Here is a 14,258-nt window from a genome sequence, read left to right as displayed (position 1 = left end):
TCCTCTTCAGGGCCTCCTGCGTGGGAGAACAAGGGAGCAGCCTCTATGCAAAGCAGTCAGTAAAACAGAATATGAAGCAAAGACCATTAAAGCCACAGAAGAAAGATATGAACCCAGGCCAAATGCATCCTGCTCCCCCTCCCTCACCTGTCAGGCACTAGTCTGCAGAGAAACTGAACACGCCCACTCTCCTCCAAGGAGAATTCAGCTCAGGAAACGCCTAGCCACAGGCCCTAGATTGGACGAGGCACTTCTTTTCATACCTGTAAAGACCAACCCGTCTCTCTGTGGAGTCCATTCATGGCCTCCAAGACAGAAGTTTTGCCATGGTGCCTATCGTGGCTGCCATCTCCCTGACGTTAAAGCTACCACCTCTTCCGGCCTGATTTTTTTCCCCCGTCTCAAAACATGAACATACAAGGAGTGCTAATTTCACATGCATGCCTGCTTTTAGCTTGAGACGCTTTAGAAAGTCTTCTGTGGAATAGGAATGATGTATAGGAGAGCAGGGAAAATGGTCCAGTGAACGGAAAGAAAAAAGACTACGGATGGAGGTAAAGTGCCCTGTTGAGATTCACTTGTGTGGGTAGTTGTGGCCGAGTGGTTAAGGCGATGGACTAGAAATCCATTGGGGTATCCCCGCGCAGGTTCGAATCCTGCCAACTACGCTGTCCCTTTTGTGAACAGTATTTTCCCATAATTCTTTGAAATACCTACTGGCATAAATGCGGGCTCCAAAAGCAGGACTAATAGGGTCAGCGGCCTGGGAGGGCTCAAACTTTTGCCATTGTGGCCTTCCTCTCTAGAAAAGGACTGCTTCTGTCAGGAGGCTAGACCGCCAGCAGAAATAGAAACGAGCTACGTTGAAAATGGACCATAGCTTTAAGCAAGTAGTCGTGGCCGAGTGGTTAAGGCGATGGACTTGAAATCCATTGGGGTCTCCCCGCGTAGGTTCAAATCCTGCCGACTACGTGCTACTTCACCTTTGGTGATATTTTATACTTCATATTAAATGGCATCTGCACAAGCAGGCCGAATATAGCTATCACTCTCAATAGAGCTAAGGAAGGCGAAACACTGGGCAGGGAATGGGATCAAAAGAGTGGCCGGAGAAGGCATGAGACTACCTGTCTGGCACTCCTGCCACTTGTGCACCCCAGCTGTCGAGAAGACACGTGTCGAGTAATAGCCAAGGAGATTGGGAAAGAACTTCAGTTATCATCTCGCCAGTAAGTTCCATCTGAGGTATCAGATGCATGAAGGAAGTAGCCTTATTGGGGCGTCTGACAGTGTCATTATTTTCCTAAAGTGTCATAACTGCATTCTTTTACAACCTCCTTTTTGCTTTTCTCTGGCCAGGAACATGAACTTTATAATAGTGCCTTTGAGTCACGTCAGTATGCAGGTATGGACCGAGTGTATTTTTTGCAGTAGAACGGATAGGCAAAGATGGGAAGGCAGTGGAGCAGAGTGAACTGAGGGAAAGAAAAAGACTGCTGTGAGAGTGAGAACCTCAGCTTAAGTGGCAGCCACCCCTCGTGAGTAGTCGTGGCCGAGTGGTTAAGGCGATGGACTCGAAATCCATTGGGGTGTCCCCGCGCAGGTTCAAATCCTGCCGACTACGTCGGTGCTCTTTCACAATGATGTGTTAGGTTTTTCCTTGGATGCCTCCTTTCCCAGGAATAAGCATGTATTATTCAACAACGTTGAGAGCACAGGTAAAACAAAGACAAGAATGTGAAACAATGCACTGTGCAATGCCAGCATGAAAACTCTCAAGGAGTACGCTGCCCAGGCCTACAGCTTCTCAGACACTGTGTCTGTCTATTTTGGGGAGCTGCAGAGAAGCCTTGCCTGTGCTTTTCGAGCCTGCTGTCTGGGGTGAGTGCCTGGATAAATTGTTTTTGGGAAGGACAAGGCATCTAGCTCCTCTACAGGGGTCAATTTAGGAGGTTGGTGGGAAGCACAGGAAGGGGCAGGAAGGAAGCTCTCTGCTGTTGCTTCTCGGCCTAGGCAGAGCTGCAGGTGTGGTTAAAAAGGATTGGCGTTTGGCCAGGTCCCAGACCACAGTGCAACCTAGGGCAACAAGAGAGGTGAGGCTACTGAGGCCCTTACCCTGAGCCTTCTGACCCCACCGCCCCTTTGGCCCCGATCGGCCACGATCGGCCAAAACCTCTCTATAAGGGCTAAAGGTGATTATTATATATGCCTGAGTAACTTAGGGTCCCTCGCATAAATGGACTCCTGCTGAAGGAGCTCGCCTTTGCTTTGGGACTGGCCCAACACGGCCTTGCTCTCCTCAACAAACCTGCCACCAGCCAGGAGGCTGAATGGCTTGCAGAAGGACACTCCCAGGTATGCCCAAGCACTTCATTTGCATAGAGACTACCCTCTCTTGGGCCCGCCTCCACTCACCTATTAAGTAATGTGGCTAGAATATCAAGACAGAAAGAGGAGCAGGGCCTGACAGCCTTTCAAAGGCTCAACTGAGGTGCTGGGCTGACGGCTGGGATCACCAAAGCCTGGGATGACTCCAATATGGAAGCAGAAGCCTTAGGGCAAACAAAGGTCAGCAGTTGATGTGCTGTAAAGAAGAAGGGCTGCAGAGGGCCTCAGCAAAGCCTTCGGAATACTTGTGGATTGGCAGGAGTGCCTATATTTGTTTTTTGAGAAGCACCTTGCCAGTGCAAAGGATTGCTGAGGAAGAGGAAGGAGCAGAGCGGAATGACTGGAGCCAGTGAGGTTGCCTGTGAAGACATGAAGGGCTATGTTGAAAGGGGCACCGCTTGCAGAGCCAAGTAGTCGTTACCAAGTGGTTAAGGCGATGGACTAGATATCATTTGGCGTCTCCACGAGTATGTTCAAATCCTGCCGACTACGTCAGATGACATTTTTGGGATTCCTCTTCAGGGCCTCCTGCGTGGGAGAACAAGGGAGCAGCCTCTATGCAAAGCAGTCAGTAAAACAGAATATGAAGCAAAGACCATTAAAGCCACAGAAGAAAGATATGAACCCAGGCCAAATGCATCCTGCTCCCCCTCCCTCACCTGTCAGGCACTAGTCTGCAGAGAAACTGAACACGCCCACTCTCCTCCAAGGAGAATTCAGCTCAGGAAACGCCTAGCCACAGGCCCTAGATTGGACGAGGCACTTCTTTTCATACCTGTAAAGACCAACCCGTCTCTCTGTGGAGTCCATTCATGGCCTCCAAGACAGAAGTTTTGCCATGGTGCCTATCGTGGCTGCCATCTCCCTGACGTTAAAGCTACCACCTCTTCCGGCCTGATTTTTTTCCCCCGTCTCAAAACATGAACATACAAGGAGTGCTAATTTCACATGCATGCCTGCTTTTAGCTTGAGACGCTTTAGAAAGTCTTCTGTGGAATAGGAATGATGTATAGGAGAGCAGGGAAAATGGTCCAGTGAACGGAAAGAAAAAAGACTACGGATGGAGGTAAAGTGCCCTGTTGAGATTCACTTGTGTGGGTAGTTGTGGCCGAGTGGTTAAGGCGATGGACTAGAAATCCATTGGGGTATCCCCGCGCAGGTTCGAATCCTGCCAACTACGCTGTCCCTTTTGTGAACAGTATTTTCCCATAATTCTTTGAAATACCTTCTGGCATAAATGCGGGCTCCAAAAGCAGGACTAATAGGGTCAGCGGCCTGGGAGGGCTCAAACTTTTGCCATTGTGGCCTTCCTCTCTAGAAAAGGACTGCTTCTGTCCAGAGGCTAGACCGCCAGCAGAAATAGAAACGAGCTACGTTGAAAATGGACCATAGCTTTAAGCAAGTAGTCGTGGCCGAGTGGTTAAGGCGATGGACTTGAAATCCATTGGGGTCTCCCCGCGTAGGTTCAAATCCTGCCGACTACGTGCTACTTCACCTTTGGTGATATTTTATACTTCATATTAAATGGCATCTGCACAAGCTGGCCGAATATAGCTATCACTCTCAATAGAGCTAAGGAAGGCGAAACACTGGGCAGGGAATGGGATCAAAAGAGTGGCCGGAGAAGGCATGAGACTACCTGTCTGGCACTCCTGCCACTTGTGCACCCCAGCTGTCGAGAAGACACATGTCGAGTAATAGCCAAGGAGATTGGGAAAGAACTTCAGTTATCATCTCGCCAGTAAGTTCCATCTGAGGTATCAGATGCATGAAGGAAGTAGCCTTATTGGGGCGTCTGACAGTGTCATTATTTTCCTAAAGTGTCATAACTGCATTCTTTTACAACCTCCTTTTTGCTTTTCTCTGGCCAGGAACATGAACTTTATAATAGTGCCTTTGAGTCACGTCAGTATGCAGGTATGGACCGAGTGTATTTTTTGCAGTAGAACGGATAGGCAAAGATGGGAAGGCAGTGGAGCAGAGTGAACTGAGGGAAAGCAAAAGACTGCTGTGAGAGTGAGAACCTCAGCTTAAGTGGCAGCCACCCCTCGTGAGTAGTCGTGGCCGAGTGGTTAAGGCGATGGACTCGAAATCCATTGGGGTGTCCCCGCGCAGTTTCAAATCCTGCCGACTACGTCGGTGCTCTTTCACAATGATGTGTTAGGTTTTTCCTTGGATGCCTCCTTTCCCAGGAATAAGCATGTATTATTCAACAACGTTGAGAGCACAGGTAAAACAAAGACAAGAATGTGAAACAATGCACTGTGCAATGCCAGCATGAAAACTCTCAAGGAGTACGCTGCCCAGGCCTACAGCTTCTCAGACACTGTATCTGTCTATTTTGGGGAGCTGCAGAGAAGCCTTGCCTGTGCTTTTCGAGCCTGCTGTCTGGGGTGAGTGCCTGGATAAATTGTTGTTGGGAAGGACAAGGCAGCTAGCTCCTCTACAGGGGTCAATTTAGGAGGTTGGTGGGAAGCACAGGAAGGGGCAGGAAGGAAGCTCTCTGCTGTTGCTTCTCGGCCTAGGCAGAGCTGCAGGTGTGGTTAAAAAGGATTGGCGTTTGGCCAGGTCCCAGACCACAGTGCAACCTAGGGCAACAAGAGAGGTGAGGCTACTGAGGCCCTTACCCTGAGCCTTCTGACCCCACCGCCCCTTTGGCCCCGATCGGCCACGATCGGCCAAAACCTCTCTATAAGGGCTAAAGGTGATTATTATATATGCCTGAGTAACTTAGGGTCCCTCGCATAAATGGACTCCTGCTGAAGGAGCTCGCCTTTGCTTTGGGACTGGCCCAACACGGCCTTGCTCTCCTCAACAAACCTGCCACCAGCCAGGAGGCTGAATGGCTTGCAGAAGGACACTCCCAGGTATGCCCAAGCACTTCATTTGCATAGAGACTACCCTCTCTTGGGCCCGCCTCCACTCACCTATTAAGTAATGTGGCTAGAATATCAAGACAGAAAGAGGAGCAGGGCCTGACAGCCTTTCAAAGGCTCAACTGAGGTGCTGGGCTGACGGCTGGGATCACCAAAGCCTGGGATGACTCCAATATGGAAGCAGAAGCCTTAGGGCAAACAAAGGTCAGCAGTTGATGTGCTGTAAAGAAGAAGGGCTGCAGAGGGCCTCAGCAAAGCCTTCGGAATACTTGTGGATTGGCAGGAGTGCCTATATTTGTTTTTTGAGAAGCACCTTGCCAGTGCAAAGGATTGCTGAGGAAGAGGAAGGAGCAGAGCGGAATGACTGGAGCCAGTGAGGTTGCCTGTGAAGACATGAAGGGCTATGTTGAAAGGGGCACCGCTTGCAGAGCCAAGTAGTCGTTACCAAGTGGTTAAGGCGATGGACTAGATATCATTTGGCGTCTCCACGAGTATGTTCAAATCCTGCCGACTACGTCAGATGACATTTTTGGGATTCCTCTTCAGGGCCTCCTGCGTGGGAGAACAAGGGAGCAGCCTCTATGCAAAGCAGTCAGTAAAACAGAATATGAAGCAAAGACCATTAAAGCCACAGAAGAAAGATATGAACCCAGGCCAAATGCATCCTGCTCCCCCTCCCTCACCTGTCAGGCACTAGTCTGCAGAGAAACTGAACACGCCCACTCTCCTCCAAGGAGAATTCAGCTCAGGAAACGCCTAGCCACAGGCCCTAGATTGGACGAGGCACTTCTTTTCATACCTGTAAAGACCAACCCGTCTCTCTGTGGAGTCCATTCATGGCCTCCAAGACAGAAGTTTTGCCATGGTGCCTATCGTGGCTGCCATCTCCCTGACGTTAAAGCTACCACCTCTTCCGGCCTGATTTTTTTCCCCCGTCTCAAAACATGAACATACAAGGAGTGCTAATTTCACATGCATGCCTGCTTTTAGCTTGAGACGCTTTAGAAAGTCTTCTGTGGAATAGGAATGATGTATAGGAGTATAGGAGAGCAGGGAAAATGGTCCAGTGAACGGAAAGAAAAAAGACTACGGATGGAGGTAAAGTGCCCTGTTGAGATTCACTTGTGTGGGTAGTTGTGGCCGAGTGGTTAAGGCGATGGACTAGAAATCCATTGGGTATCCCCGCGCAGGTTCGAATCCTGCCAACTACGCTGTCCCTTTTGTGAACAGTATTTTCCCATAATTCTTTGAAATACCTACTGGCATAAATGCGGGCTCCAAAAGCAGGACTAATAGGGTCAGCGGCCTGGGAGGGCTCAAACTTTTGCCATTGTGGCCTTCCTCTCGAGAAAAGGGACTGCTTCTGTCCAGAGGCTAGACCGCCAGCAGAATAGAAACGAGCTACGTGAAATGGACCATAGCTTTAAGCAAGTAGTCGTGGCCGAGTGGGTTAAGGGCGATGGACTTGAAATCCATTGGGGTCTCCCCGCGTAGGTTCAAATCCTGCCGACTACGTGCTACTTCACCTTTGGTGATATTTTATACTTCATATTAAATGGCATCTGCACAAGCAGGCCGAATATAGCTATCACTCTCAATAGAGCTAAGGAAGGCGAAACCACTGGGCAGGGAAGGGATCAAAAGAGTGGCCGGAGAAGGCATGAGACTACCTGTCTGGCACTCCTGCCACTTGTGCACCCCAGCTGTCGAGAAGACACATGTCGAGTAATAGCCAAGGAGATTGGGAAAGAACTTCAGTTATCATCTCGCCAGTAAGTTCCATCTGAGGTATCAGATGCCTGAAGGAAGTAGCCTTATTGGGGCGTCTGACAGTGTCATTATTTTCCCTAAAGTGTCATAACTGCATTCTTTTACAACCTCCTTTTTGCTTTTCTCTGGCCAGGAACATGAACTTTATAATAGTGCCTTTGAGTCACGTCAGTATGCAGGTATGGACCGAGTGTATTTTTTTGCAGTAGAACGGATAGGCAAAGATGGAAGGCAGTGGAGCAGAGTGAACTGAGGGAAAGAAAAAGACTGCTGTGAGAGTGAGAACCTCAGCTTAAGTGGCAGCCACCCCTCGTGAGTAGTCGTGGCCGAGTGGTTAAGGCGATGGACTCGAAATCCATTGGGGTGTCCCCGCGCAGGTTCAAATCCTGCCGACTACGTCGGTGCTCTTTCACAATGATGTGTTAGGTTTTTCCTTGGATGCCTCCTTTCCCAGGAATAAGCATGTATATTCAACAACGTTGAGAGCACAGGTAAAACAAAGACAAGAATGTGAAACAATGCACTGTGCAATGCCAGCATGAAAACTCTCAAGGAGTACGCTGCCCAGGCCTACAGCTTCTCAGACACTGTGTCTGTCTATTTTGGGGAGCTGCAGAGAAGCCTTGCCTGTGCTTTTCGAGCCTGCTGTCTGGGGTGAGTGCCTGGATAAATTGTTGTTGGGAAGGACAAGGCAGCTAGCTCCTCTACAGGGGTCAATTTAGGAGGTTGGTGGGAAGCACAGGAAGGGGCAGGAAGGAAGCTCTCTGCTGTTGCTTCTCGGCCTAGGCAGAGCTGCAGGTGTGGTTAAAAAGGATTGGCGTTTGGCCAGGTCCCAGACCACAGTGCAACCTAGGGCAACAAGAGAGGTGAGGCTACTGAGGCCCTTACCCTGAGCCTTCTGACCCCACCGCCCCTTTGGCCCCGATCGGCCACGATCGGCCAAAACCTCTCTATAAGGGCTAAAGGTGATTATTATATATGCCTGAGTAACTTAGGGTCCCTCGCATAAATGGACTCCTGCTGAAGGAGCTCGCCTTTGCTTTGGGACTGGCCCAACACGGCCGTGCTCTCCTCAACAAACCTGCCACCAGCCAGGAGGCTGAATGGCTTGCAGAAGGACACTCCCAGGTATGCCCAAGCACTTCATTTGCATAGAGACTACCCTCTCTTGGGCCCGCCTCCACTCACCTATTAAGTAATGTGGCTAGAATATCAGACAGAAAGAGGAGCAGGGCCTGACAGCCTTTCAAAGGCTCAACTGAGGTGCTGGGCTGACGGCTGGGATCACCAAAGCCTGGGATGACTCCAATATGGAAGCAGAAGCCTTAGGGCAAACAAAGGTCAGCAGTTGATGTGCTGTAAAGAAGAAGGGCTGCAGAGGGCCTCAGCAAAGCCTTCGGAATACTTGTGGATTGGCAGGAGTGCCTATATTTGTTTTTTGAGAAGCACCTTGCCAGTGCAAAGGATTGCTGAGGAAGAGGAAGGAGCAGAGCGGAATGACTGGAGCCAGTGAGGTTGCCTGTGAAGACATGAAGGGCTATGTTGAAAGGGGCACCGCTTGCAGAGCCAAGTAGTCGTTACCAAGTGGTTAAGGCGATGGACTAGATATCATTTGGCGTCTCCACGAGTATGTTCAAATCCTGCCGACTACGTCAGATGACATTTTGGGATTCCTCTTCAGGCCTCCTGCGTGGGAGAACAAGGGAGCAGCCTCTATGCAAGCAGTCAGTAAAACAGAATATGAAGCAAAGACCATTAAAGCCACAGAAGAAAGATAGGAACCCAGGCCAAATGCATCCTGCTCCCCCTCCCTCACCTGTCAGGCACTAGTCTGCAGAGAAACTGAACACGCCCACTCTCCTCCAAGGAGAATTCAGCTCAGGGAAACGCCTAGCCACAGGCCCTAGATTGGACGAGGCACTTCTTTTCATACTGTAAAGACCAACCCGTCTCTCTGTGGAGTCCATTCATGCCTCCAAGACAGAAGTTTTGCCATGGTGCCTATCGTGGCTGCCATCTCCCTGACGTTAAAGCTACCACCTCTTCCGGCCTGATTTTTTTCCCCCGTCTCAAAACATGAACATACAAGGAGTGCTAATTTCACATGCATGCCTGCTTTTAGCTTGAGACGCTTTAGAAAGTCTTCTGTGGAATAGGAATGATGTATAGGAGAGCAGGGAAATGGTCCAGTGAACGGAAAGAAAAAGACTACGGATGGAGGTAAAGTGCCCTGTTGAGATTCACTTGTGTGGGTAGTTGTGGCCGAGTGGTTAAGGCGATGGACTAGAAATCCATTGGGGTATCCCCGCGCAGGTTCGAATCCTGCCAACTACGCTGTCCCTTTTGTGAACAGTATTTTCCCATAATTCTTTGAAATACCTTCTGGCATAAATGCGGGCTCCAAAAGCAGGACTAATAGGGTCAGCGGCCTGGGAGGGCTCAAACTTTTGCCATTGTGGCCTTCCTCTCTAGAAAAGGACTGCTTCTGTCCAGAGGCTAGACCGCCAGCAGAAATAGAAACGAGCTACGTTGAAAATGGACCATAGCTTTAAGCAAGTAGTCGTGGCCGAGTGGTTAAGGCGATGGACTTGAAATCCATTGGGGTCTCCCCGCGTAGGTTCAAATCCTGCCGACTACGTGCTACTTCACCTTTGGTGATATTTTATACTTCATATTAAATGGCATCTGCACAAGCTGGCCGAATATAGCTATCACTCTCAATAGAGCTAAGGAAGGCGAAACACTGGGCAGGGAATGGGATCAAAAGAGTGGCCGGAGAAGGCATGAGACTACCTGTCTGGCACTCCTGCCACTTGTGCACCCCAGCTGTCGAGAAGACACATGTCGAGTAATAGCCAAGGAGATTGGGAAAGAACTTCAGTTATCATCTCGCCAGTAAGTTCCATCTGAGGTATCAGATGCATGAAGGAAGTAGCCTTATTGGGGCGTCTGACAGTGTCATTATTTTCCTAAAGTGTCATAACTGCATTCTTTTACAACCTCCTTTTTGCTTTTCTCTGGCCAGGAACATGAACTTTATAATAGTGCCTTTGAGTCACGTCAGTATGCAGGTATGGACCGAGTGTATTTTTTGCAGTAGAACGGATAGGCAAAGATGGGAAGGCAGTGGAGCAGAGTGAACTGAGGGAAAGCAAAAGACTGCTGTGAGAGTGAGAACCTCAGCTTAAGTGGCAGCCACCCCTCGTGAGTAGTCGTGGCCGAGTGGTTAAGGCGATGGACTCGAAATCCATTGGGGTGTCCCCGCGCAGTTTCAAATCCTGCCGACTACGTCGGTGCTCTTTCACAATGATGTGTTAGGTTTTTCCTTGGATGCCTCCTTTCCCAGGAATAAGCATGTATTATTCAACAACGTTGAGAGCACAGGTAAAACAAAGACAAGAATGTGAAACAATGCACTGTGCAATGCCAGCATGAAAACTCTCAAGGAGTACGCTGCCCAGGCCTACAGCTTCTCAGACACTGTATCTGTCTATTTTGGGGAGCTGCAGAGAAGCCTTGCCTGTGCTTTTCGAGCCTGCTGTCTGGGGTGAGTGCCTGGATAAATTGTTGTTGGGAAGGACAAGGCAGCTAGCTCCTCTACAGGGGTCAATTTAGGAGGTTGGTGGGAAGCACAGGAAGGGGCAGGAAGGAAGCTCTCTGCTGTTGCTTCTCGGCCTAGGCAGAGCTGCAGGTGTGGTTAAAAAGGATTGGCGTTTGGCCAGGTCCCAGACCACAGTGCAACCTAGGGCAACAAGAGAGGTGAGGCTACTGAGGCCCTTACCCTGAGCCTTCTGACCCCACCGCCCCTTTGGCCCCGATCGGCCACGATCGGCCAAAACCTCTCTATAAGGGCTAAAGGTGATTATTATATATGCCTGAGTAACTTAGGGTCCCTCGCATAAATGGACTCCTGCTGAAGGAGCTCGCCTTTGCTTTGGGACTGGCCCAACACGGCCTTGCTCTCCTCAACAAACCTGCCACCAGCCAGGAGGCTGAATGGCTTGCAGAAGGACACTCCCAGGTATGCCCAAGCACTTCATTTGCATAGAGACTACCCTCTCTTGGGCCCGCCTCCACTCACCTATTAAGTAATGTGGCTAGAATATCAAGACAGAAAGAGGAGCAGGGCCTGACAGCCTTTCAAAGGCTCAACTGAGGTGCTGGGCTGACGGCTGGGATCACCAAAGCCTGGGATGACTCCAATATGGAAGCAGAAGCCTTAGGGCAAACAAAGGTCAGCAGTTGATGTGCTGTAAAGAAGAAGGGCTGCAGAGGGCCTCAGCAAAGCCTTCGGAATACTTGTGGATTGGCAGGAGTGCCTATATTTGTTTTTTGAGAAGCACCTTGCCAGTGCAAAGGATTGCTGAGGAAGAGGAAGGAGCAGAGCGGAATGACTGGAGCCAGTGAGGTTGCCTGTGAAGACATGAAGGGCTATGTTGAAAGGGGCACCGCTTGCAGAGCCAAGTAGTCGTTACCAAGTGGTTAAGGCGATGGACTAGATATCATTTGGCGTCTCCACGAGTATGTTCAAATCCTGCCGACTACGTCAGATGACATTTTTGGGATTCCTCTTCAGGGCCTCCTGCGTGGGAGAACAAGGGAGCAGCCTCTATGCAAAGCAGTCAGTAAAACAGAATATGAAGCAAAGACCATTAAAGCCACAGAAGAAAGATATGAACCCAGGCCAAATGCATCCTGCTCCCCCTCCCTCACCTGTCAGGCACTAGTCTGCAGAGAAACTGAACACGCCCACTCTCCTCCAAGGAGAATTCAGCTCAGGAAACGCCTAGCCACAGGCCCTAGATTGGACGAGGCACTTCTTTTCATACCTGTAAAGACCAACCCGTCTCTCTGTGGAGTCCATTCATGGCCTCCAAGACAGAAGTTTTGCCATGGTGCCTATCGTGGCTGCCATCTCCCTGACGTTAAAGCTACCACCTCTTCCGGCCTGATTTTTTTCCCCCGTCTCAAAACATGAACATACAAGGAGTGCTAATTTCACATGCATGCCTGCTTTTAGCTTGAGACGCTTTAGAAAGTCTTCTGTGGAATAGGAATGATGTATAGGAGAGCAGGGAAAATGGTCCAGTGAACGGAAAGAAAAAAGACTACGGATGGAGGTAAAGTGCCCTGTTGAGATTCACTTGTGTGGGTAGTTGTGGCCGAGTGGTTAAGGCGATGGACTAGAAATCCATTGGGGTATCCCCGCGCAGGTTCGAATCCTGCCAACTACGCTGTCCCTTTTGTGAACAGTATTTTCCCATAATTCTTTGAAATACCTACTGGCATAAATGCGGGCTCCAAAAGCAGGACTAATAGGGTCAGCGGCCTGGGAGGGCTCAAACTTTTGCCATTGTGGCCTTCCTCTCTAGAAAAGGACTGCTTCTGTCCAGAGGCTAGACCGCCAGCAGAAATAGAAACGAGCTACGTTGAAAATGGACCATAGCTTTAAGCAAGTAGTCGTGGCCGAGTGGTTAAGGCGATGGACTTGAAATCCATTGGGGTCTCCCCGCGTAGGTTCAAATCCTGCCGACTACGTGCTACTTCACCTTTGGTGATATTTTATACTTCATATTAAATGGCATCTGCACAAGCAGGCCGAATATAGCTATCACTCTCAATAGAGCTAAGGAAGGCGAAACACTGGGCAGGGAATGGGATCAAAAGAGTGGCCGGAGAAGGCATGAGACTACCTGTCTGGCACTCCTGCCACTTGTGCACCCCAGCTGTCGAGAAGACACATGTCGAGTAATAGCCAAGGAGATTGGGAAAGAACTTCAGTTATCATCTCGCCAGTAAGTTCCATCTGAGGTATCAGATGCATGAAGGAAGTAGCCTTATTGGGGCGTCTGACAGTGTCATTATTTTCCTAAAGTGTCATAACTGCATTCTTTTACAACCTCCTTTTTGCTTTTCTCTGGCCAGGAACATGAACTTTATAATAGTGCCTTTGAGTCACGTCAGTATGCAGGTATGGACCGAGTGTATTTTTTGCAGTAGAACGGATAGGCAAAGATGGGAAGGCAGTGGAGCAGAGTGAACTGAGGGAAAGAAAAAGACTGCTGTGAGAGTGAGAACCTCAGCTTAAGTGGCAGCCACCCCTCGTGAGTAGTCGTGGCCGAGTGGTTAAGGCGATGGACTCGAAATCCATTGGGGTGTCCCCGCGCAGGTTCAAATCCTGCCGACTACGTCGGTGCTCTTTCACAATGATGTGTTAGGTTTTTCCTTGGATGCCTCCTTTCCCAGGAATAAGCATGTATTATTCAACAACGTTGAGAGCACAGGTAAAACAAAGACAAGAATGTGAAACAATGCACTGTGCAATGCCAGCATGAAAACTCTCAAGGAGTACGCTGCCCAGGCCTACAGCTTCTCAGACACTGTGTCTGTCTATTTTGGGGAGCTGCAGAGAAGCCTTGCCTGTGCTTTTCGAGCCTGCTGTCTGGGGTGAGTGCCTGGATAAATTGTTGTTGGGAAGGACAAGGCAGCTAGCTCCTCTACAGGGGTCAATTTAGGAGGTTGGTGGGAAGCACAGGAAGGGGCAGGAAGGAAGCTCTCTGCTGTTGCTTCTCGGCCTAGGCAGAGCTGCAGGTGTGGTTAAAAAGGATTGGCGTTTGGCCAGGTCCCAGACCACAGTGCAACCTAGGGCAACAAGAGAGGTGAGGCTACTGAGGCCCTTACCCTGAGCCTTCTGACCCCACCGCCCCTTTGGCCCCGATCGGCCACGATCGGCCAAAACCTCTCTATAAGGGCTAAAGGTGATTATTATATATGCCTGAGTAACTTAGGGTCCCTCGCATAAATGGACTCCTGCTGAAGGAGCTCGCCTTTGCTTTGGGACTGGCCCAACACGGCCTTGCTCTCCTCAACAAACCTGCCACCAGCCAGGAGGCTGAATGGCTTGCAGAAGGACACTCCCAGGTATGCCCAAGCACTTCATTTGCATAGAGACTACCCTCTCTTGGGCCCGCCTCCACTCACCTATTAAGTAATGTGGCTAGAATATCAAGACAGAAAGAGGAGCAGGGCCTGACAGCCTTTCAAAGGCTCAACTGAGGTGCTGGGCTGACGGCTGGGATCACCAAAGCCTGGGATGACTCCAATATGGAAGCAGAAGCCTTAGGGCAAACAAAGGTCAGCAGTTGATGTGCTGTAAAGAAGAAGGGCTGCAGAGGGCCTCAGCAAAGCCTTCGGAATACTTGTGGATTGGCAGGAGTGCCTATA

The 14,258-nt window shown here is 49.9% G+C and overlaps 15 non-coding genes across 15 annotated transcripts; all 15 read left to right on the top strand.

The window, feature by feature from the left end:
- Window positions 1-586: 586 nt before the first annotated feature.
- On the top strand, window positions 587-668 carry TRNAS-AGA (transfer RNA serine (anticodon AGA)). Its single transcript has one exon. It is a non-coding gene; the product is annotated as a tRNA-Ser (tRNA).
- A 222-nt stretch (window positions 669-890) lies between these two features.
- TRNAS-UGA (transfer RNA serine (anticodon UGA)) lies at window positions 891-972 on the top strand. Its single transcript has one exon. It is a non-coding gene; the product is annotated as a tRNA-Ser (tRNA).
- A 570-nt stretch (window positions 973-1,542) lies between these two features.
- TRNAS-CGA (transfer RNA serine (anticodon CGA)) lies at window positions 1,543-1,624 on the top strand. The gene has a single exon. It is a non-coding gene; the product is annotated as a tRNA-Ser (tRNA).
- Window positions 1,625-3,486: 1,862 nt separating this feature from the next.
- Window positions 3,487-3,568, top strand: TRNAS-AGA (transfer RNA serine (anticodon AGA)). The gene has a single exon. It is a non-coding gene; the product is annotated as a tRNA-Ser (tRNA).
- Window positions 3,569-3,790: 222 nt separating this feature from the next.
- TRNAS-UGA (transfer RNA serine (anticodon UGA)) lies at window positions 3,791-3,872 on the top strand. The gene has a single exon. It is a non-coding gene; the product is annotated as a tRNA-Ser (tRNA).
- Window positions 3,873-4,442: 570 nt separating this feature from the next.
- Window positions 4,443-4,524, top strand: TRNAS-CGA (transfer RNA serine (anticodon CGA)). The gene has a single exon. It is a non-coding gene; the product is annotated as a tRNA-Ser (tRNA).
- A 1,870-nt stretch (window positions 4,525-6,394) lies between these two features.
- TRNAS-AGA (transfer RNA serine (anticodon AGA)) lies at window positions 6,395-6,475 on the top strand. Its single transcript has one exon. It is a non-coding gene; the product is annotated as a tRNA-Ser (tRNA).
- Window positions 6,476-6,695: 220 nt separating this feature from the next.
- Window positions 6,696-6,779, top strand: TRNAS-UGA (transfer RNA serine (anticodon UGA)). Its single transcript has one exon. It is a non-coding gene; the product is annotated as a tRNA-Ser (tRNA).
- A 571-nt stretch (window positions 6,780-7,350) lies between these two features.
- On the top strand, window positions 7,351-7,432 carry TRNAS-CGA (transfer RNA serine (anticodon CGA)). The gene has a single exon. It is a non-coding gene; the product is annotated as a tRNA-Ser (tRNA).
- Window positions 7,433-9,286: 1,854 nt separating this feature from the next.
- On the top strand, window positions 9,287-9,368 carry TRNAS-AGA (transfer RNA serine (anticodon AGA)). Its single transcript has one exon. It is a non-coding gene; the product is annotated as a tRNA-Ser (tRNA).
- Window positions 9,369-9,590: 222 nt separating this feature from the next.
- TRNAS-UGA (transfer RNA serine (anticodon UGA)) lies at window positions 9,591-9,672 on the top strand. The gene has a single exon. It is a non-coding gene; the product is annotated as a tRNA-Ser (tRNA).
- A 570-nt stretch (window positions 9,673-10,242) lies between these two features.
- TRNAS-CGA (transfer RNA serine (anticodon CGA)) lies at window positions 10,243-10,324 on the top strand. The gene has a single exon. It is a non-coding gene; the product is annotated as a tRNA-Ser (tRNA).
- Window positions 10,325-12,186: 1,862 nt separating this feature from the next.
- On the top strand, window positions 12,187-12,268 carry TRNAS-AGA (transfer RNA serine (anticodon AGA)). The gene has a single exon. It is a non-coding gene; the product is annotated as a tRNA-Ser (tRNA).
- A 222-nt stretch (window positions 12,269-12,490) lies between these two features.
- TRNAS-UGA (transfer RNA serine (anticodon UGA)) lies at window positions 12,491-12,572 on the top strand. The gene has a single exon. It is a non-coding gene; the product is annotated as a tRNA-Ser (tRNA).
- Window positions 12,573-13,142: 570 nt separating this feature from the next.
- Window positions 13,143-13,224, top strand: TRNAS-CGA (transfer RNA serine (anticodon CGA)). The gene has a single exon. It is a non-coding gene; the product is annotated as a tRNA-Ser (tRNA).
- The last annotated feature ends 1,034 nt before the right edge of the window (window positions 13,225-14,258 follow it).

Source organism: Pleurodeles waltl, unplaced genomic scaffold, assembly GCF_031143425.1.
Source record: "Pleurodeles waltl isolate 20211129_DDA unplaced genomic scaffold, aPleWal1.hap1.20221129 scaffold_225, whole genome shotgun sequence".
NCBI classification, from domain to species: domain Eukaryota; kingdom Metazoa; phylum Chordata; class Amphibia; order Caudata; family Salamandridae; genus Pleurodeles; species Pleurodeles waltl.
This window is presented reverse-complemented; position numbering and strand designations above follow the sequence as displayed.